Source organism: Geospiza fortis, unplaced genomic scaffold, assembly GCF_000277835.1.
Source record: "Geospiza fortis unplaced genomic scaffold, GeoFor_1.0 scaffold41, whole genome shotgun sequence".
Classification (NCBI taxonomy): domain Eukaryota; kingdom Metazoa; phylum Chordata; class Aves; order Passeriformes; family Thraupidae; genus Geospiza; species Geospiza fortis.
The window spans coordinates 12,630,227-12,642,290 of NW_005054299.1; the positions used below are offsets into that span (position 1 = coordinate 12,630,227).

The 12,064-nt window shown below is 45.9% G+C and overlaps 1 protein-coding gene across 1 annotated transcript in view; it reads left to right on the forward strand.

The window, feature by feature from the left end:
* Positions 1 to 12,064, forward strand: part of MDGA1 (MAM domain containing glycosylphosphatidylinositol anchor 1) — a 110,509-nt gene that overhangs the window by 95,492 nt on the left and 2,953 nt on the right. The window lies entirely within an intron of this gene.

Below are 12,064 nucleotides of genomic sequence, written 5' to 3' on the forward strand. Positions count from 1 at the left end.
AGGTGAAGTAAAATCTCATCAACATTTTCTTGATTTTGGAAAAGAGCTTGGTTTAACAGTTCTTTTGTGGTGGTCTGTCTGGAGATGAGGTGGACTGGACATGCCAGAGAACCAATTCATTACAGTTTTTTGTTTTTTTCTTTTAGCATTTTAACTCTTTACTGATTTGCTCTACCCACAAATTACCCAAAAGTGATGGTGACTCCTGAGACCTAAGAAAGCCTCTAAGTGCTGTTTTCTGTTCCTCAGCTTCAGACACCTTTTATATCTTTTGGTTTTTCCCTTCATATCCAGTGTTATGGGCCCTGTTTGATCCCCATTTTTCCTCTTGTTGTACAAGGGCTGATAAATTTCTGTGAGGTGGATAGACTCTTTAATGCCATATGATTTCCATGGTGGGTGCTGCTGAGCTGAGAGCAAATTTTAAAATCAGACTGATTAGACAGAGATTGAAAGAGAATGAAATGAGAAGAAAGTTCTTTTTCTCTTGGCCTGTGAAATGCATGACTTGGTCCAGCAAACCCACCATATATCTGCCTGCTAATTGAAACTCAGTACCTCGATGCCAGGCTTGATGCCCTTATTGGCTGAAGTCCTCTCAGAGTTCTTGGGGCAAAACAAGTTTATTCAGCTCTTCTTCTTCAGCCCTGGGTTACGGTGTAGGACTCAGTAGGGCTTCTCCTGTGAAATGAGACAGACCCTGCCCTCCCATCCATCCCACATGTGCAGCAATGTGAAGGCACGGGTGGGGTTGCTGCAGTCCTGAGCCATGCCTTGCTCCCCATAGACCCGGCTGTCCCTGATGCCTGCAGTCACAGCCACAGCCCCTGGCTCACCCAGTGCCAGCACAGTCCTGCCAAGCCAGGTGCCAGCAAGAGTGTACCAGATTGCTCCTGTCAGCAGAAAATGCCAGCAAGAGGGTGTCTCCCATCCCAAGCCTCTTCTAGCAGCTCCAGCTCCATCATGGAGTAAACTGAAGCTCTGTCCCTACAAAAAGTAGCCGTATAAAATCCCGACATTTATTTATTTTTTTAATAACTCTTTTATTACCTTTTTTCCCCCCACTACAGAACTTGAAAGCTGCTTTACTCTCACAATTTGACTATAAAATATCCGTAGCCATCCAGGCAAATCTTCCCTGGGAGAGTTCCCAGACACTACTCGTTTATAATAGATATGACGAAAGAGAGAAACAGAATACAAATGCATCAGTTGTAGCCATGATATAAAATATTCAGTGACTAGCAGAGTAGGATGCTGTTGAATATCTCTCAGCTGATGAGAGAGCAGGATGAAGGGGAGCTCCCTGGAGGCAGTCCCCGTTCTTCTCAAGTTATTTGGTCATCTGTTTTTCTTCCTCTGGCCCCCTCTGTAGCAAGCATTCACATTGCCCTATGATCCTGCCAGCCCCAACACAAAAATCAGGGGGAGGAGAAGAAAAGAAATCCCATTTCCACCAGGCATTCAAGAACAAGAGTGTCTTACTTGCAGCTGGTGTGGAAATGTCAAATGAGGCTCACTTGGTTGGAGCTAATGATGCCATCATCGTGGCAGCAATCCCTGTGCGGGCCATTCACTTAGGAGTTGGGCTTAATGGTCCTTGAGGGTCTCTTCCCACTCAGAATGTTCTGTGATTCTGTGTTTCTGAGGAATTGTTTGCTTTCTTCAGGGGAGGAAACTAGCCATGGCAGCTAGCAACTATTTGCCAAGTTCAAAAAGCCTCTTTGTCAGGTTGACTGGGAGCAAATCCTCAAGTCCTTGCTTCAGCCATGAGACTCCTCTTCCTCCCTTCCTGGGGGCTGCCTGAGAGGGGGATGCTTTTAGAGGACAGGTTCCCTGACAGACTAGTTCCACCACAGTCTGCTGCCATCTTTCTCACATGCCTCCTAACTCAGTGGTAGCCAGGTTATGATCTGTGCAGCCTCCTGCTCACTGCTAGTTGCTGCTGCAGGTTCTGCAGCAAGAGATGTCTTCATGGTCAGCTCACAGGATGAAGGTTGCTGAGAGAGACGTGGAAATTCCAGCCACTGAATGGAGAGTTAAGGGTGTGATTGTTCCAGTGCTGACACTGACCTTATCTGACCACCCCAGCTAAGTCTGGTCTGTGTATAATCTGGATGGGAAGCTTCCAATAAAATTATAAAGTTCTCATTGCTTTCTACAGCTTCTTGAGGAAGGAAAGGGGGTGAGAAGTGCCAATCCATGAATCCCATGACAGGATGCATGGGAATGGTTCAAAGGTGCATCAGGGGAGGATCAAAGTTATTTTTTGAAAGGGTTATGAGACACTGTAATGGGCTTCCTAGAGAGGTGATCAAAATGGTCAGGTGGTTGTAGGTCCTTTTCCATTTTTCTTTCTTTTCATTTCCCTTTTCTTTTTTTTTCTCTTCTACTCTATTCTAAGATCCCATGAGGAGCAGTGCTGGAGAATGACAGAGAAGGATTTTGATTGTGAATCACTGGAAACAATGAGACCTGAGCAGATTGCTTGCTGCAGCATCTGAGCCCAAGAAAGCCATGGCTGTTTCACAGAGGGAATTGGGTTGTGGGCAGGCCACTTACACAGGCAGTGTCCCCGCTGAAGCCCTCCTGCTGAGGAGGAATCACAGGTCTGGAGGGCCTGCCAAACTGAATTGCTTCTTTACTTCTTCAGCTCAGATCAGACAATCAGTGCAAAGTGTATCTAATAGGCCGTGGTGGATGATCACACGTAGGAGCCAGTGGGTGCCATGTGGCTTTGATTCTGACAAGTCATGTTAGTCAGAGCTGTCAGGTCACACAGATTGAGAGGTACCAGTTCTGTCATTGAAAAAGCAGCTTGAGCCACAAAGGCATCGTCTTTGTGAGATTCACCATCATAGGTCCCTTGTTCCTACCCAAACTTTGTTTATGAACAAAGCACCCTGCCACTGCACCGTAATACAGGTGGCACCCTGGAGGTAGCTGTGTTCTTTTGGATACATGAAGTTTGCCTTATACAGAAATACAGAAGTTTGCCTTATATAGAAATGTGTCGTTCATTAAATCCATGCCATTATCTCCAGTGCAATTACTCTACACAATAGGGATTACATCACTGGATTGATTGAGGAGAGGCTGATCTTCCTCATGAGTATGATTCACTTCCCTCTAGGCTCTTGAAAACAAGTTGCAGTTAGAGCTAAGTGAAGAGTTTGTAATGAAAAAGTGCATTCAATTTTTTTAATACTCATCCTTTTTCCATTTACTCAAATGTGTTTTTGGCCATTGATAAATATGTATTTGACTAATGATCTGTTAAGAGATCCAGCACCTTCCTGTGGGCTGTGGTATGGACCCTTTGGATAGATTGTGGTCTCTTCTAGTAGTATTTGCATGGGTTTTTTGGGAGGGTAGTCAGATACCATGATCGTGAGCAAGGATTGTAAATACTCAGCAAGAAGACCACGTATTTGTAAAGTGTCATTCAGCCTCTGTAAGTTCAATACAGTGACTCTGAACCAAAGACAGATTAAGTCATTGTTTCTGTAAAGAATTCTGTGAATTTTGGATTAAAGGCATGGATTTAAAGATTATTAAGACTCAATGGTACTGATACATCATCTAATCAAACTTCCTACATAACCAAGGGCAGAGAATTCCCTTCAATGACTTTTGCTGGAGCCCAGTAAATACTATGTGTCTGTCCCTTCATTAGATGTTTACTTACAAAGAGCACCAATGTTTGACAGGTAGGATTGGATAATCCCTAAGCCAAAGAGTTTAACATCTAAAGAAGAAGACATGGAGATGAGAGAAAGGTGTTCAGATGTGGATTGCCTACATGTAATTTTCATTCCACAAACATCGTGTCTTCATTTTGATGCAGGCATTCTGTTTAGTACCTTGAATGTGGGTTCACTGATCCCTGCCTTTCCTTGTCCCTCACTAAAAGGGCATCGCTGAATCAAGTTCCCAGTGCAGATAGGCACTGAAATGTTACTTTATTCAAAAACCCTCTTCTGTCTTACCAGTTGAATGTCTGACTACTTTCCTGCTGCAGGCTTTGTTGGGAAGGCTGCTGGAGCACAGATTGCTGGCACCCATTCATTTGCAGATGCCCTGAATCCCCACAGATTTTCTTTGCTCCTGATCACCTGGTTGGAGACAGTTATTCCTCTGATGGACATTTGCTGTGATCTCCCCTCCCTTCATTCAGCAGAACATCTTTCCATTCAGACTTCAATCACAGCAGCAGCCTTGTGCAAAGCTGAGGAGCTGTAAGGATACACTGCAACCTGATCATCTCCTGAGACATCAGGTGTTGCATCGATTATTCAGACTCTGAAATTGATACATACAAAACTTAACAGACTCTGAAGAGGAAACAGGAGCTCCCAGAGCATATCCAGCTACTTCTTTAGCACTCCCTTGTCACTCTTCCATTCTCTCCACAGACCATTAATTATTTCACTGTTGGTCATTGCAGGTGCACTTCTGGACACTCCCCTGGGTGTTCTGACAGGAGAAAGGCTATGGGGACAGAGTGCAAACTATGATAACCTAATTGTGCCTCCATCTCTATCTGTTCTTGGACTTCAACCAGACATGATTTTGTAATGTATGGAAATGCATCCCAGAAAATCAAAGAAATGCTCAACAAGTGTCAGTCGCCACCATCACTTCTAGGAGTGACTCTGTTTCCCAAAGAGAGCTCTGCAAGGATGACAGGCACCCCAACACTTGAAGGAGTTTGCTGTTGCAGGTTTGGAGTCTCACTGTCTCAGCTAGTTGCCTTGGAGTTTTGTGGTGCAAAAACACGAGGCATGAAGTGGGGAAAGTCTCTTGGTAAGATGCATCCTATAATGCATCCCAGCTATAATGAGCTCAAAGCTGGGAGCACAGCCTGTTCTAACAAACAGCCTTCCTGCGGCAAATCACTTTCAAGGCCTGAACCATTCATCCTCTCACATCTCCCTGGGTCAGGCAGAGGATGAGGCCAGAGAACAGCTTTTGAGTGGTTTCCTCAGTTCAGCAGCAAGAAATGTGATCTCAGCTGCTCCTTCCTGCTGTCTCACTGGCTTCAGCACTGCAGTAAAACAGCCCATCTGCTCCAAGCCCTGCAGCCCTGCAGCTGCTGTGCTTGGCTCCCAGGACTGAGACACCACAGACAGGCTGATGATGGGGAAATAGGGGAATTGTTAATAGGGATAGAGAGGAGACAGGCAAAATTTTCCTCACATAAGTACATCCATGTCTGCAGGGGTTTTGTCAGCAGCCCTTTCACACACATCTTTTGTATTCTGGGGGCTTTGGGAGGCTCCCTGCTCTCTTGCTGAGGTCTTTGCAAAACTTGCCCTCCGAAGGGAGAGAGGCAGAGTCCCCTGTTTGACTGTTGTGCTCTTTTAAACCTGGCAGTGTCCATGAAGCAGACTTTGTTTCAGCTCGTTGGAGAGTGCTGAGCACAGTGCGCGCTCTCAGCCTGAGAGCTGAGCACATGAATTCCGCAAAGGACCCAGCTGTCTCTGGTGCCAAAGATCAAAGGGCCCCTTATCAAAGCTGGGAGGAGAGAGAGCATTGCCTGAAGGCATCTGGGCATGTCATGAAACAGAGGGTGAACAAGGAGCAAACAGACCTCACAAATGCACTATGGTTCACTATGTTTCTTGAGTCTACAAAAATGATGGGAAAAGTTGCCTATAGATGAACTCCTTCTTCCTAGGTTTATCTGTCTTGGTTTGAAAAGACAGGTGACTGCTAAGAAAGGCAGGAGCCTCTCTTGAAATAGAAAATGTAAACCCCCGCCCTCCGAATTATGACAGTTTTGAAATTAAGGAGCTGTCAGGCAAAGATATGGGAGTAGGAATAACAGTTCTTTATTAGGAAAAATAACAAAGGAGAAAACAAATAAAAATGCAGTAATGCCAAACAACACTGACAGAGCCAGAATATGACCTGACACTCTGTTGGTCAGGATGCTGGTAGCAGTCAGATTAAGTGGTGGCTGCAGTTCTGCTGGAGTGACAGGTGTGGTTGTGATGGAGCAGTGATCCTGGAGAAGCGTGGAGTTTTCCCCTGAAGGTCCAGTGGTGGTGCAGAGGGGCCTGGTCTTCCTCTGGGAATCCAGGGGAAAAAGGCTGCCTATGGTGTTCCAAGTCTCAGATTATATCCAGGTAGGAATTCTTGGCTCCTCCCCCTGGGCAGAGTGTCTTGCAATAGGATGATGTAATTTTATCAGTCATGCGGTGAGACTCAATGGCCATTAAGAGAATATACCTCCCCGGAGGGAGGATGGGTCTGGAAGACAAAGAAAACTGCCCTACCTGGTTTTAACAGCTGGCCCAATTAACAGAAGATAACTGCCCCACCTCCAACAGATGGCAATAGAACACACACCCCGACCACATCTTGCATTTGCAACCTAAGACATTATCAAACTCCTGTTTTTCATGGTTGGACTTGATATTAAAGGTCTTTTCCAATGTAAACAATTCTATGATTTTCCCCCAGGCTGGCCTTTCCTCTCTAAAGTAGTGTCCAGCACTTTGGGGGACCAGCAGCTACAGCAGCAAAGAGGGAAGGAGCTGCCCCCATCGGCATCTTCCCATCCTGCTTGCCAGGAGCTGCACAGAGAAATGAAGGAGAGCATCCATTTCCCTGCCCAGCACCTGGGGCTCCCCCAGCCCTGCCTGGAGCTGAGTCAGCAGCAGCACTGGGCTCCTACACAGCCATGGCCCCAACAAGTGACCAGCTCTGAACTTACTCCTGAGTCACCCTCTCTGTGCCCTCCCTGTTTTGTTCTAGCTGCATATCAGATGGGGCTTTGTTCTTCTGAGATAGCATAAATTTAACATTATGGAGCATGGAGATCTTTTTTCTCCTTTTTTTGAATTTCTTAAACCACATCCTGTTGTCCACACATAGAAAGGCTGTTAGTGGTCACAAACAGTTTCTCAGAGAATTTTCCATGAAAAGGGGTGCCAGGATTTTGTTCTATAAACACAGTATCAAAGATGGAAGTCTTGTATCATTCATATCTCTATGCTAACAGTTTCTCTAATTAGACTAGTGGATCAAATGAGCAAAGAAGCTCAAGCATAGCTCCATTGTGAGTCTGCTCCTGCCATATCACCATCTGCTCTCTATGTACACAGACAGGTGGGGATATGCTGGAGAGAAGGAGCTATAGCTGTTGCTTCCCTGCCTTCCTCCCATTATTCCCCATCATGAGACAGCCATGACAATAGCACTGCACTTACCCCACTGTCTGCAAGGCCTGGATCCCCCCTGCCCACGTGTCTCCCCAGAAGCTCAGCTATATGTCTGCTTTGCCTTTTTAGAATGTTGTTGCTTCTCTGCTGGCACATTCCCTCCATCCCAAAGTTCCCGTACATGCCAGACTGGTCAGATAGATAGTGATGGATCATAGATCAATCTGTGCAATTGGCTTTGCTGTGTCAGGGAATATTGCTTCAAGCCCAGCCTCATTTGATGATGGTTTAGGAGGTCAGAGGTGGAAATGTGTTTGTTTCTTTGGGTTTTTGAAATCCACAGTTAACTCCAAAGAAAATTCCCTGTAGCCATATATAAGTAATTTTCACAGGTTTGCTGTAGGGGAAACATTGCCAATCAAAACTTACTTTATTGCTGTTTATATCCCCAGAAAGTCCTAGATACAACGGGAAACAGGAGGCTTTGATTCCCCTGATTCCTTTCTCCATAGCCTCCCTACTGTACCAGAGCTTGGAGTGTCCCACGGCAATCAGCTGGCAGCACAGGCTGAACATTCTCCATGCCCCAATGCAGATGCCTTGTGAGTAGAGGTGGGATCATGGAGCTTTCCAAACTCTGACCAGGATGAGCTCTCTGAACCGTCCTGCTCTGAAGTTAGCTAAGCAGTGACTGCAGAAACAGGTCTGTGTAGTGACCCGGGACTGGACAGAGGGGACCCTGCACACCAAGCTGAGAACAGTGACAGACATGTAGAAATAAAAGTTCTCTGTAGTCAGAAGTGGAAAGCAGCCCAGAGGCTTTAATTGTCTTACTCCTCATATGTTAATGTGTGAAGCATCCTGAGAGACTGTGAATGACTAAATACATCCTACCATGGCACAAAGACAACTTACATTCCTAGAAATTATGAGTCTGTACCACTTGGTATTATTTCTGCATCTCTCTCTGTGCTACAATTGTTTTTCCACCCTCTGCTCTCTAGCTCTCAGAGCAGTAACTTTCCCCCCAGCTCTGTAACCAGCCTGATGCTGACTGCTATACATTGGCATCCATTTAAATGAGAGGGAGAGAGACCTGTGTTTGTTGTGGAGATTATAAACAGTAATAGGTTCTTTCTGGAGACTGTCACTGGCTCCTGGTATTTGCCTGCACTGAGCTTTGGGCTTTTAGTTTCTGATCAGTGGCATTAACATTAAACACTCAAAGAAGTGCTCAGAGCCCCTGTTAGAAAATGTAAGAGCTCTTTTCTCCTTGGATTGGTTTTAGCCCTCATTTTGGGTCTACAGGTGACTCTGCTAAGCTGTGTAAGGTCTAAGTCCTCTCCACACCATGAATCTCTTTCTAGCTACTGGAGATCTCTTGCAATCAGTCAGCTTCTTACCCTCAATCTATCTTGCCTGCACTGGAAATGCCATGGGAATTTCCATGGGGGCTTTCAGCCCTGAATTCCCAGTTGGGTGCCAAATCTAAACTTCAGCTGCAGCCGGGAATTCTCATCCATAGCTGATCTCCTGAGATTGCCCCATACTGCAGCAAGGATCTTACAGGAGTGCAGCAGGCAGTTGCAGTGAGACCAGGCTGTGTGCCAGCTCCCAGCTGTGGATCCAACAGCCTTCCCTACCCATCCCACGGAGCTTTGCTGCACTTGTCATAGCACCCCATCTCTCAGTGCCTAGTGTCATCCTCCCTTTGCTTCCTGACTGCTCCAGCTGCCTGCCTTCCATCTGAGCCATGTAAACTGAGCTGTTCCTTAGCCTTTTCCCCACCCCATCACCCTGCACTAACTCCCCAAGAGAACTGAGGAAACTTCTACTTTCTCTGCCATCCCACACTGACTGTGCTGATGGCCCTGTTCCTACAGGCCCTGCATCCCTCCCACAGCTCCCTGCACCAGATCTTCTGGAGCTACACTGCAATTCAGTGTGACAGTGAAGTCCCCCTCCTGTGGAAACTGAGTGACGCCTTTTTTTTTGTTGTGAGAAGGTAACATTTAAAGGCATCCCTTGGGTTATTCTATCTGGCAGCACAGCTGGTCTTTTGTGTGAGTGCCAGTCTTTTGAAATGCCAGCTCTGGTCTTCAAGGCAGCCAGCAGAAGGTACAGCTGGCTCTGCCTGTAATTAATTCCTCATCACTCATCATTTGCCTTTATTCTCCCTTTTGACTGGGAGGAAAGAATAATACAGATTACAAGACAAATGCAAAGATTGCCTTGTATGGGAAGAGGTAACAACAGGATTCTTGGTGTCCTGGGATTTCCCTTTTGTCTGTCTTTCTCTGGTTGGCTGGAGAGATATAGCAGCAGATAGATGGTTTAACTTTTTGTGTGCCTCACCAGCAGGTGCCCTTAGAAAGTGCCAGGCAGGGGAGATGGGGAAGGGGCAACAAGGAGAGAAATAGGGAACAAAACTGTCCAGCTGGCTTTGGACTTTGATAGAGGAAACCAGGCATGATTGCAGCGTGAAACCAGGCAAAAAGGGTGACTGCAGCAACTAGCACTGATGGGTCTTTCTCATCTCTGCTGATGAGGAGTTGGAGAGCAGGTCACACTTCAGTTCTTCTTCAGTTTGTAGGCACTGGAAAGGAAGATGACTTGGAGACTCCCATAGTCCAAGTCTGCAATGTTTTATGGCTCTGCCTAGAGTGCAGATCTGGAGGTTCATTTACAGGTACCTCCATCAGAGGCTATCTGCCCTTAACTTTACTGGCAACTGGTGGCAGACTGACACGTGGTAGAAGGGAGTAAAGTAGAAGAGCTACACAAACTTTAACAACACTGTGGACTCAGTTCAGATGGGATGAGGTTTCATCCCTGTTTCATCCAGGAGCCTCTTCCATGCCTCCCAGAGTGACAGTGTTACTGGAAAATGGAGGTATTGTAGTTCCTTCCCAGTCTCAGGAAACCTCTGTAACTTAGCAGGGATTGCAGGTAGGGCTGTGAGAGCTGGCTGCCCTTCACAACTCCGACTGACTTCTAAGGTAGCCATGGGATTGCTGCTCCTCTGTTTTGACCTTCAGTTTTCCATGTGTAGACAGTAGTGAAACACTTCATGTTGTGAGTAGATAAGGGAGATTCCTTTCCAATTGTAAACCATTTGAAGAATGCCTGCTTATATTCAGTATTGTTGTGTTAGGGAATTCGGGGGCCAAAAGGTTGTTTTTCCTGATGCTGCAAGGACACGGAGCTGTCAGCCAGGATGTGCTCAGGCTTGGTTTGGGTTTAGGCCAGGCATTCACAGCCAGTGCTTTGGAGGCACTAATTTGCATTCCAGATGCTTCTCTGGGTTTCTTTCTATCTCGCCTTTGCTTTTTTCCTAGGGCATCAAAGTTCGTTTGCTGTGTGATTTGTCCCAGTGCTGACTACTCAGCCAGGCTATTGTGCAGCAAATCCTAGCTACAAGTCCCCAAATGAGGATAGAATAGACAATGGTTGTTTTTAATCCTTGCTTGCTAGCAGCTCCATATTAATTCTTCATTTGCTCTCAATCCCTCACCTCACCAGCCCTGGTGTCTGTAATTAGCTGCTCTGAACACACTCCTGTTGACATTGATCTATGGGGTTATGTAGTTCCTGCCTGAGCTGTCAGTTTGGACAAGGGGCTCCATGAGGGCTAGGTATCCTTAGAGAGACTCTCCTTCATAGGAAGCTGCTGAGGGCAGGGAAGATGCCAAGAAATCAGCAGCTCAAAGCTGGTTTTGCGAGAGATTCCTATAGTGACTTCTCTTATCTGTGGCACTGTGTTTCCAGGAGGGACATCTCACTGGCTTGGATGCCCCAAGGCTGTGCAGTGCCAGTTGGTCTCAAGAGAGAGAGAAGCAAGCTATTTTTATCCTTGTCGTGGGTTGTGGTGTGCATCCCAAACTGAGTATCACCAGGGAAGGGGATTGGATATGCCGTCAGGCCTTCATCTAGTCTTCTCAGCTTGCCTTACAGTTAATGCTTTTGAATATTTCCAGACAATAATGTGTTTTCTAGCCTCATTTCACTAAATTATATACATATTTCATTTTTTAACCTTTTCTTCTAAGTCGTTCACTAGGAATCTAAACATTTCATCATCTTTATCATGATCTGAACTCCCTGCAGTGTATCTCTCAGCTTCTGACAGCCAGGTGCTTGATGGGAGTGTTTCCAGGTGCCTGTCCTTCACACTGTGCCCCTAAGGTGGATGTGCCAAGAATGAAGGATTTGGGGGGATCATGTAGGAGGAGGGTTATATAGGAAAGTCTGTTTCCCTGACCTCATTCTGCTGCTTTGCCAAAGGGCAGAGCCATGTGGGAAGGCAGCATCCCGAGTGCAGATAGACTACAGATGGATAAGTAAGGGTTACTATTTCCTCCATACTCTCAGGTGTAATATATCTGTGTATGGAGACCAGAAACCCCGATGAGCAACAGCATGACTAGACTTGTGATTGATTGATTTCTTGAGAAAAAAAAGTGTTTCAGGTCAACCCTGACTGAATGTTTAACTTTTTTTTTTTTTTTCCACGGAAGCAAAAAAGGAAAATAAGTGATCTGAGGGCATGCTAACAAAATGTTGCAGTAAGACAAACTGAGATGGTTTTGTGAGTGGGTGTAGGGTAGGAAGCTGTGACACTGTTTTCAAAGTGAGAACTGGAAATGCTTTGAGATTTGTTGGCTTTGATTTTGGTTTAATGATAGACAAAACCTTTTGGGAATTGCTTTTTTTGAAAGAACTTGAAATCGGCATTGATTTGCAGGATCTTTGTGAACCTCTGAAAACATTGGGCTGGGATGGTACCAGGTGGTGTGGAACAGGCAACACTGTCTGGTGCTTTGACGAACAGCTGCTCACTCCAAGGCTGCTCCCAGGGCAAGTGGTGAATGAGGACACTGGTCATATTTCCACAG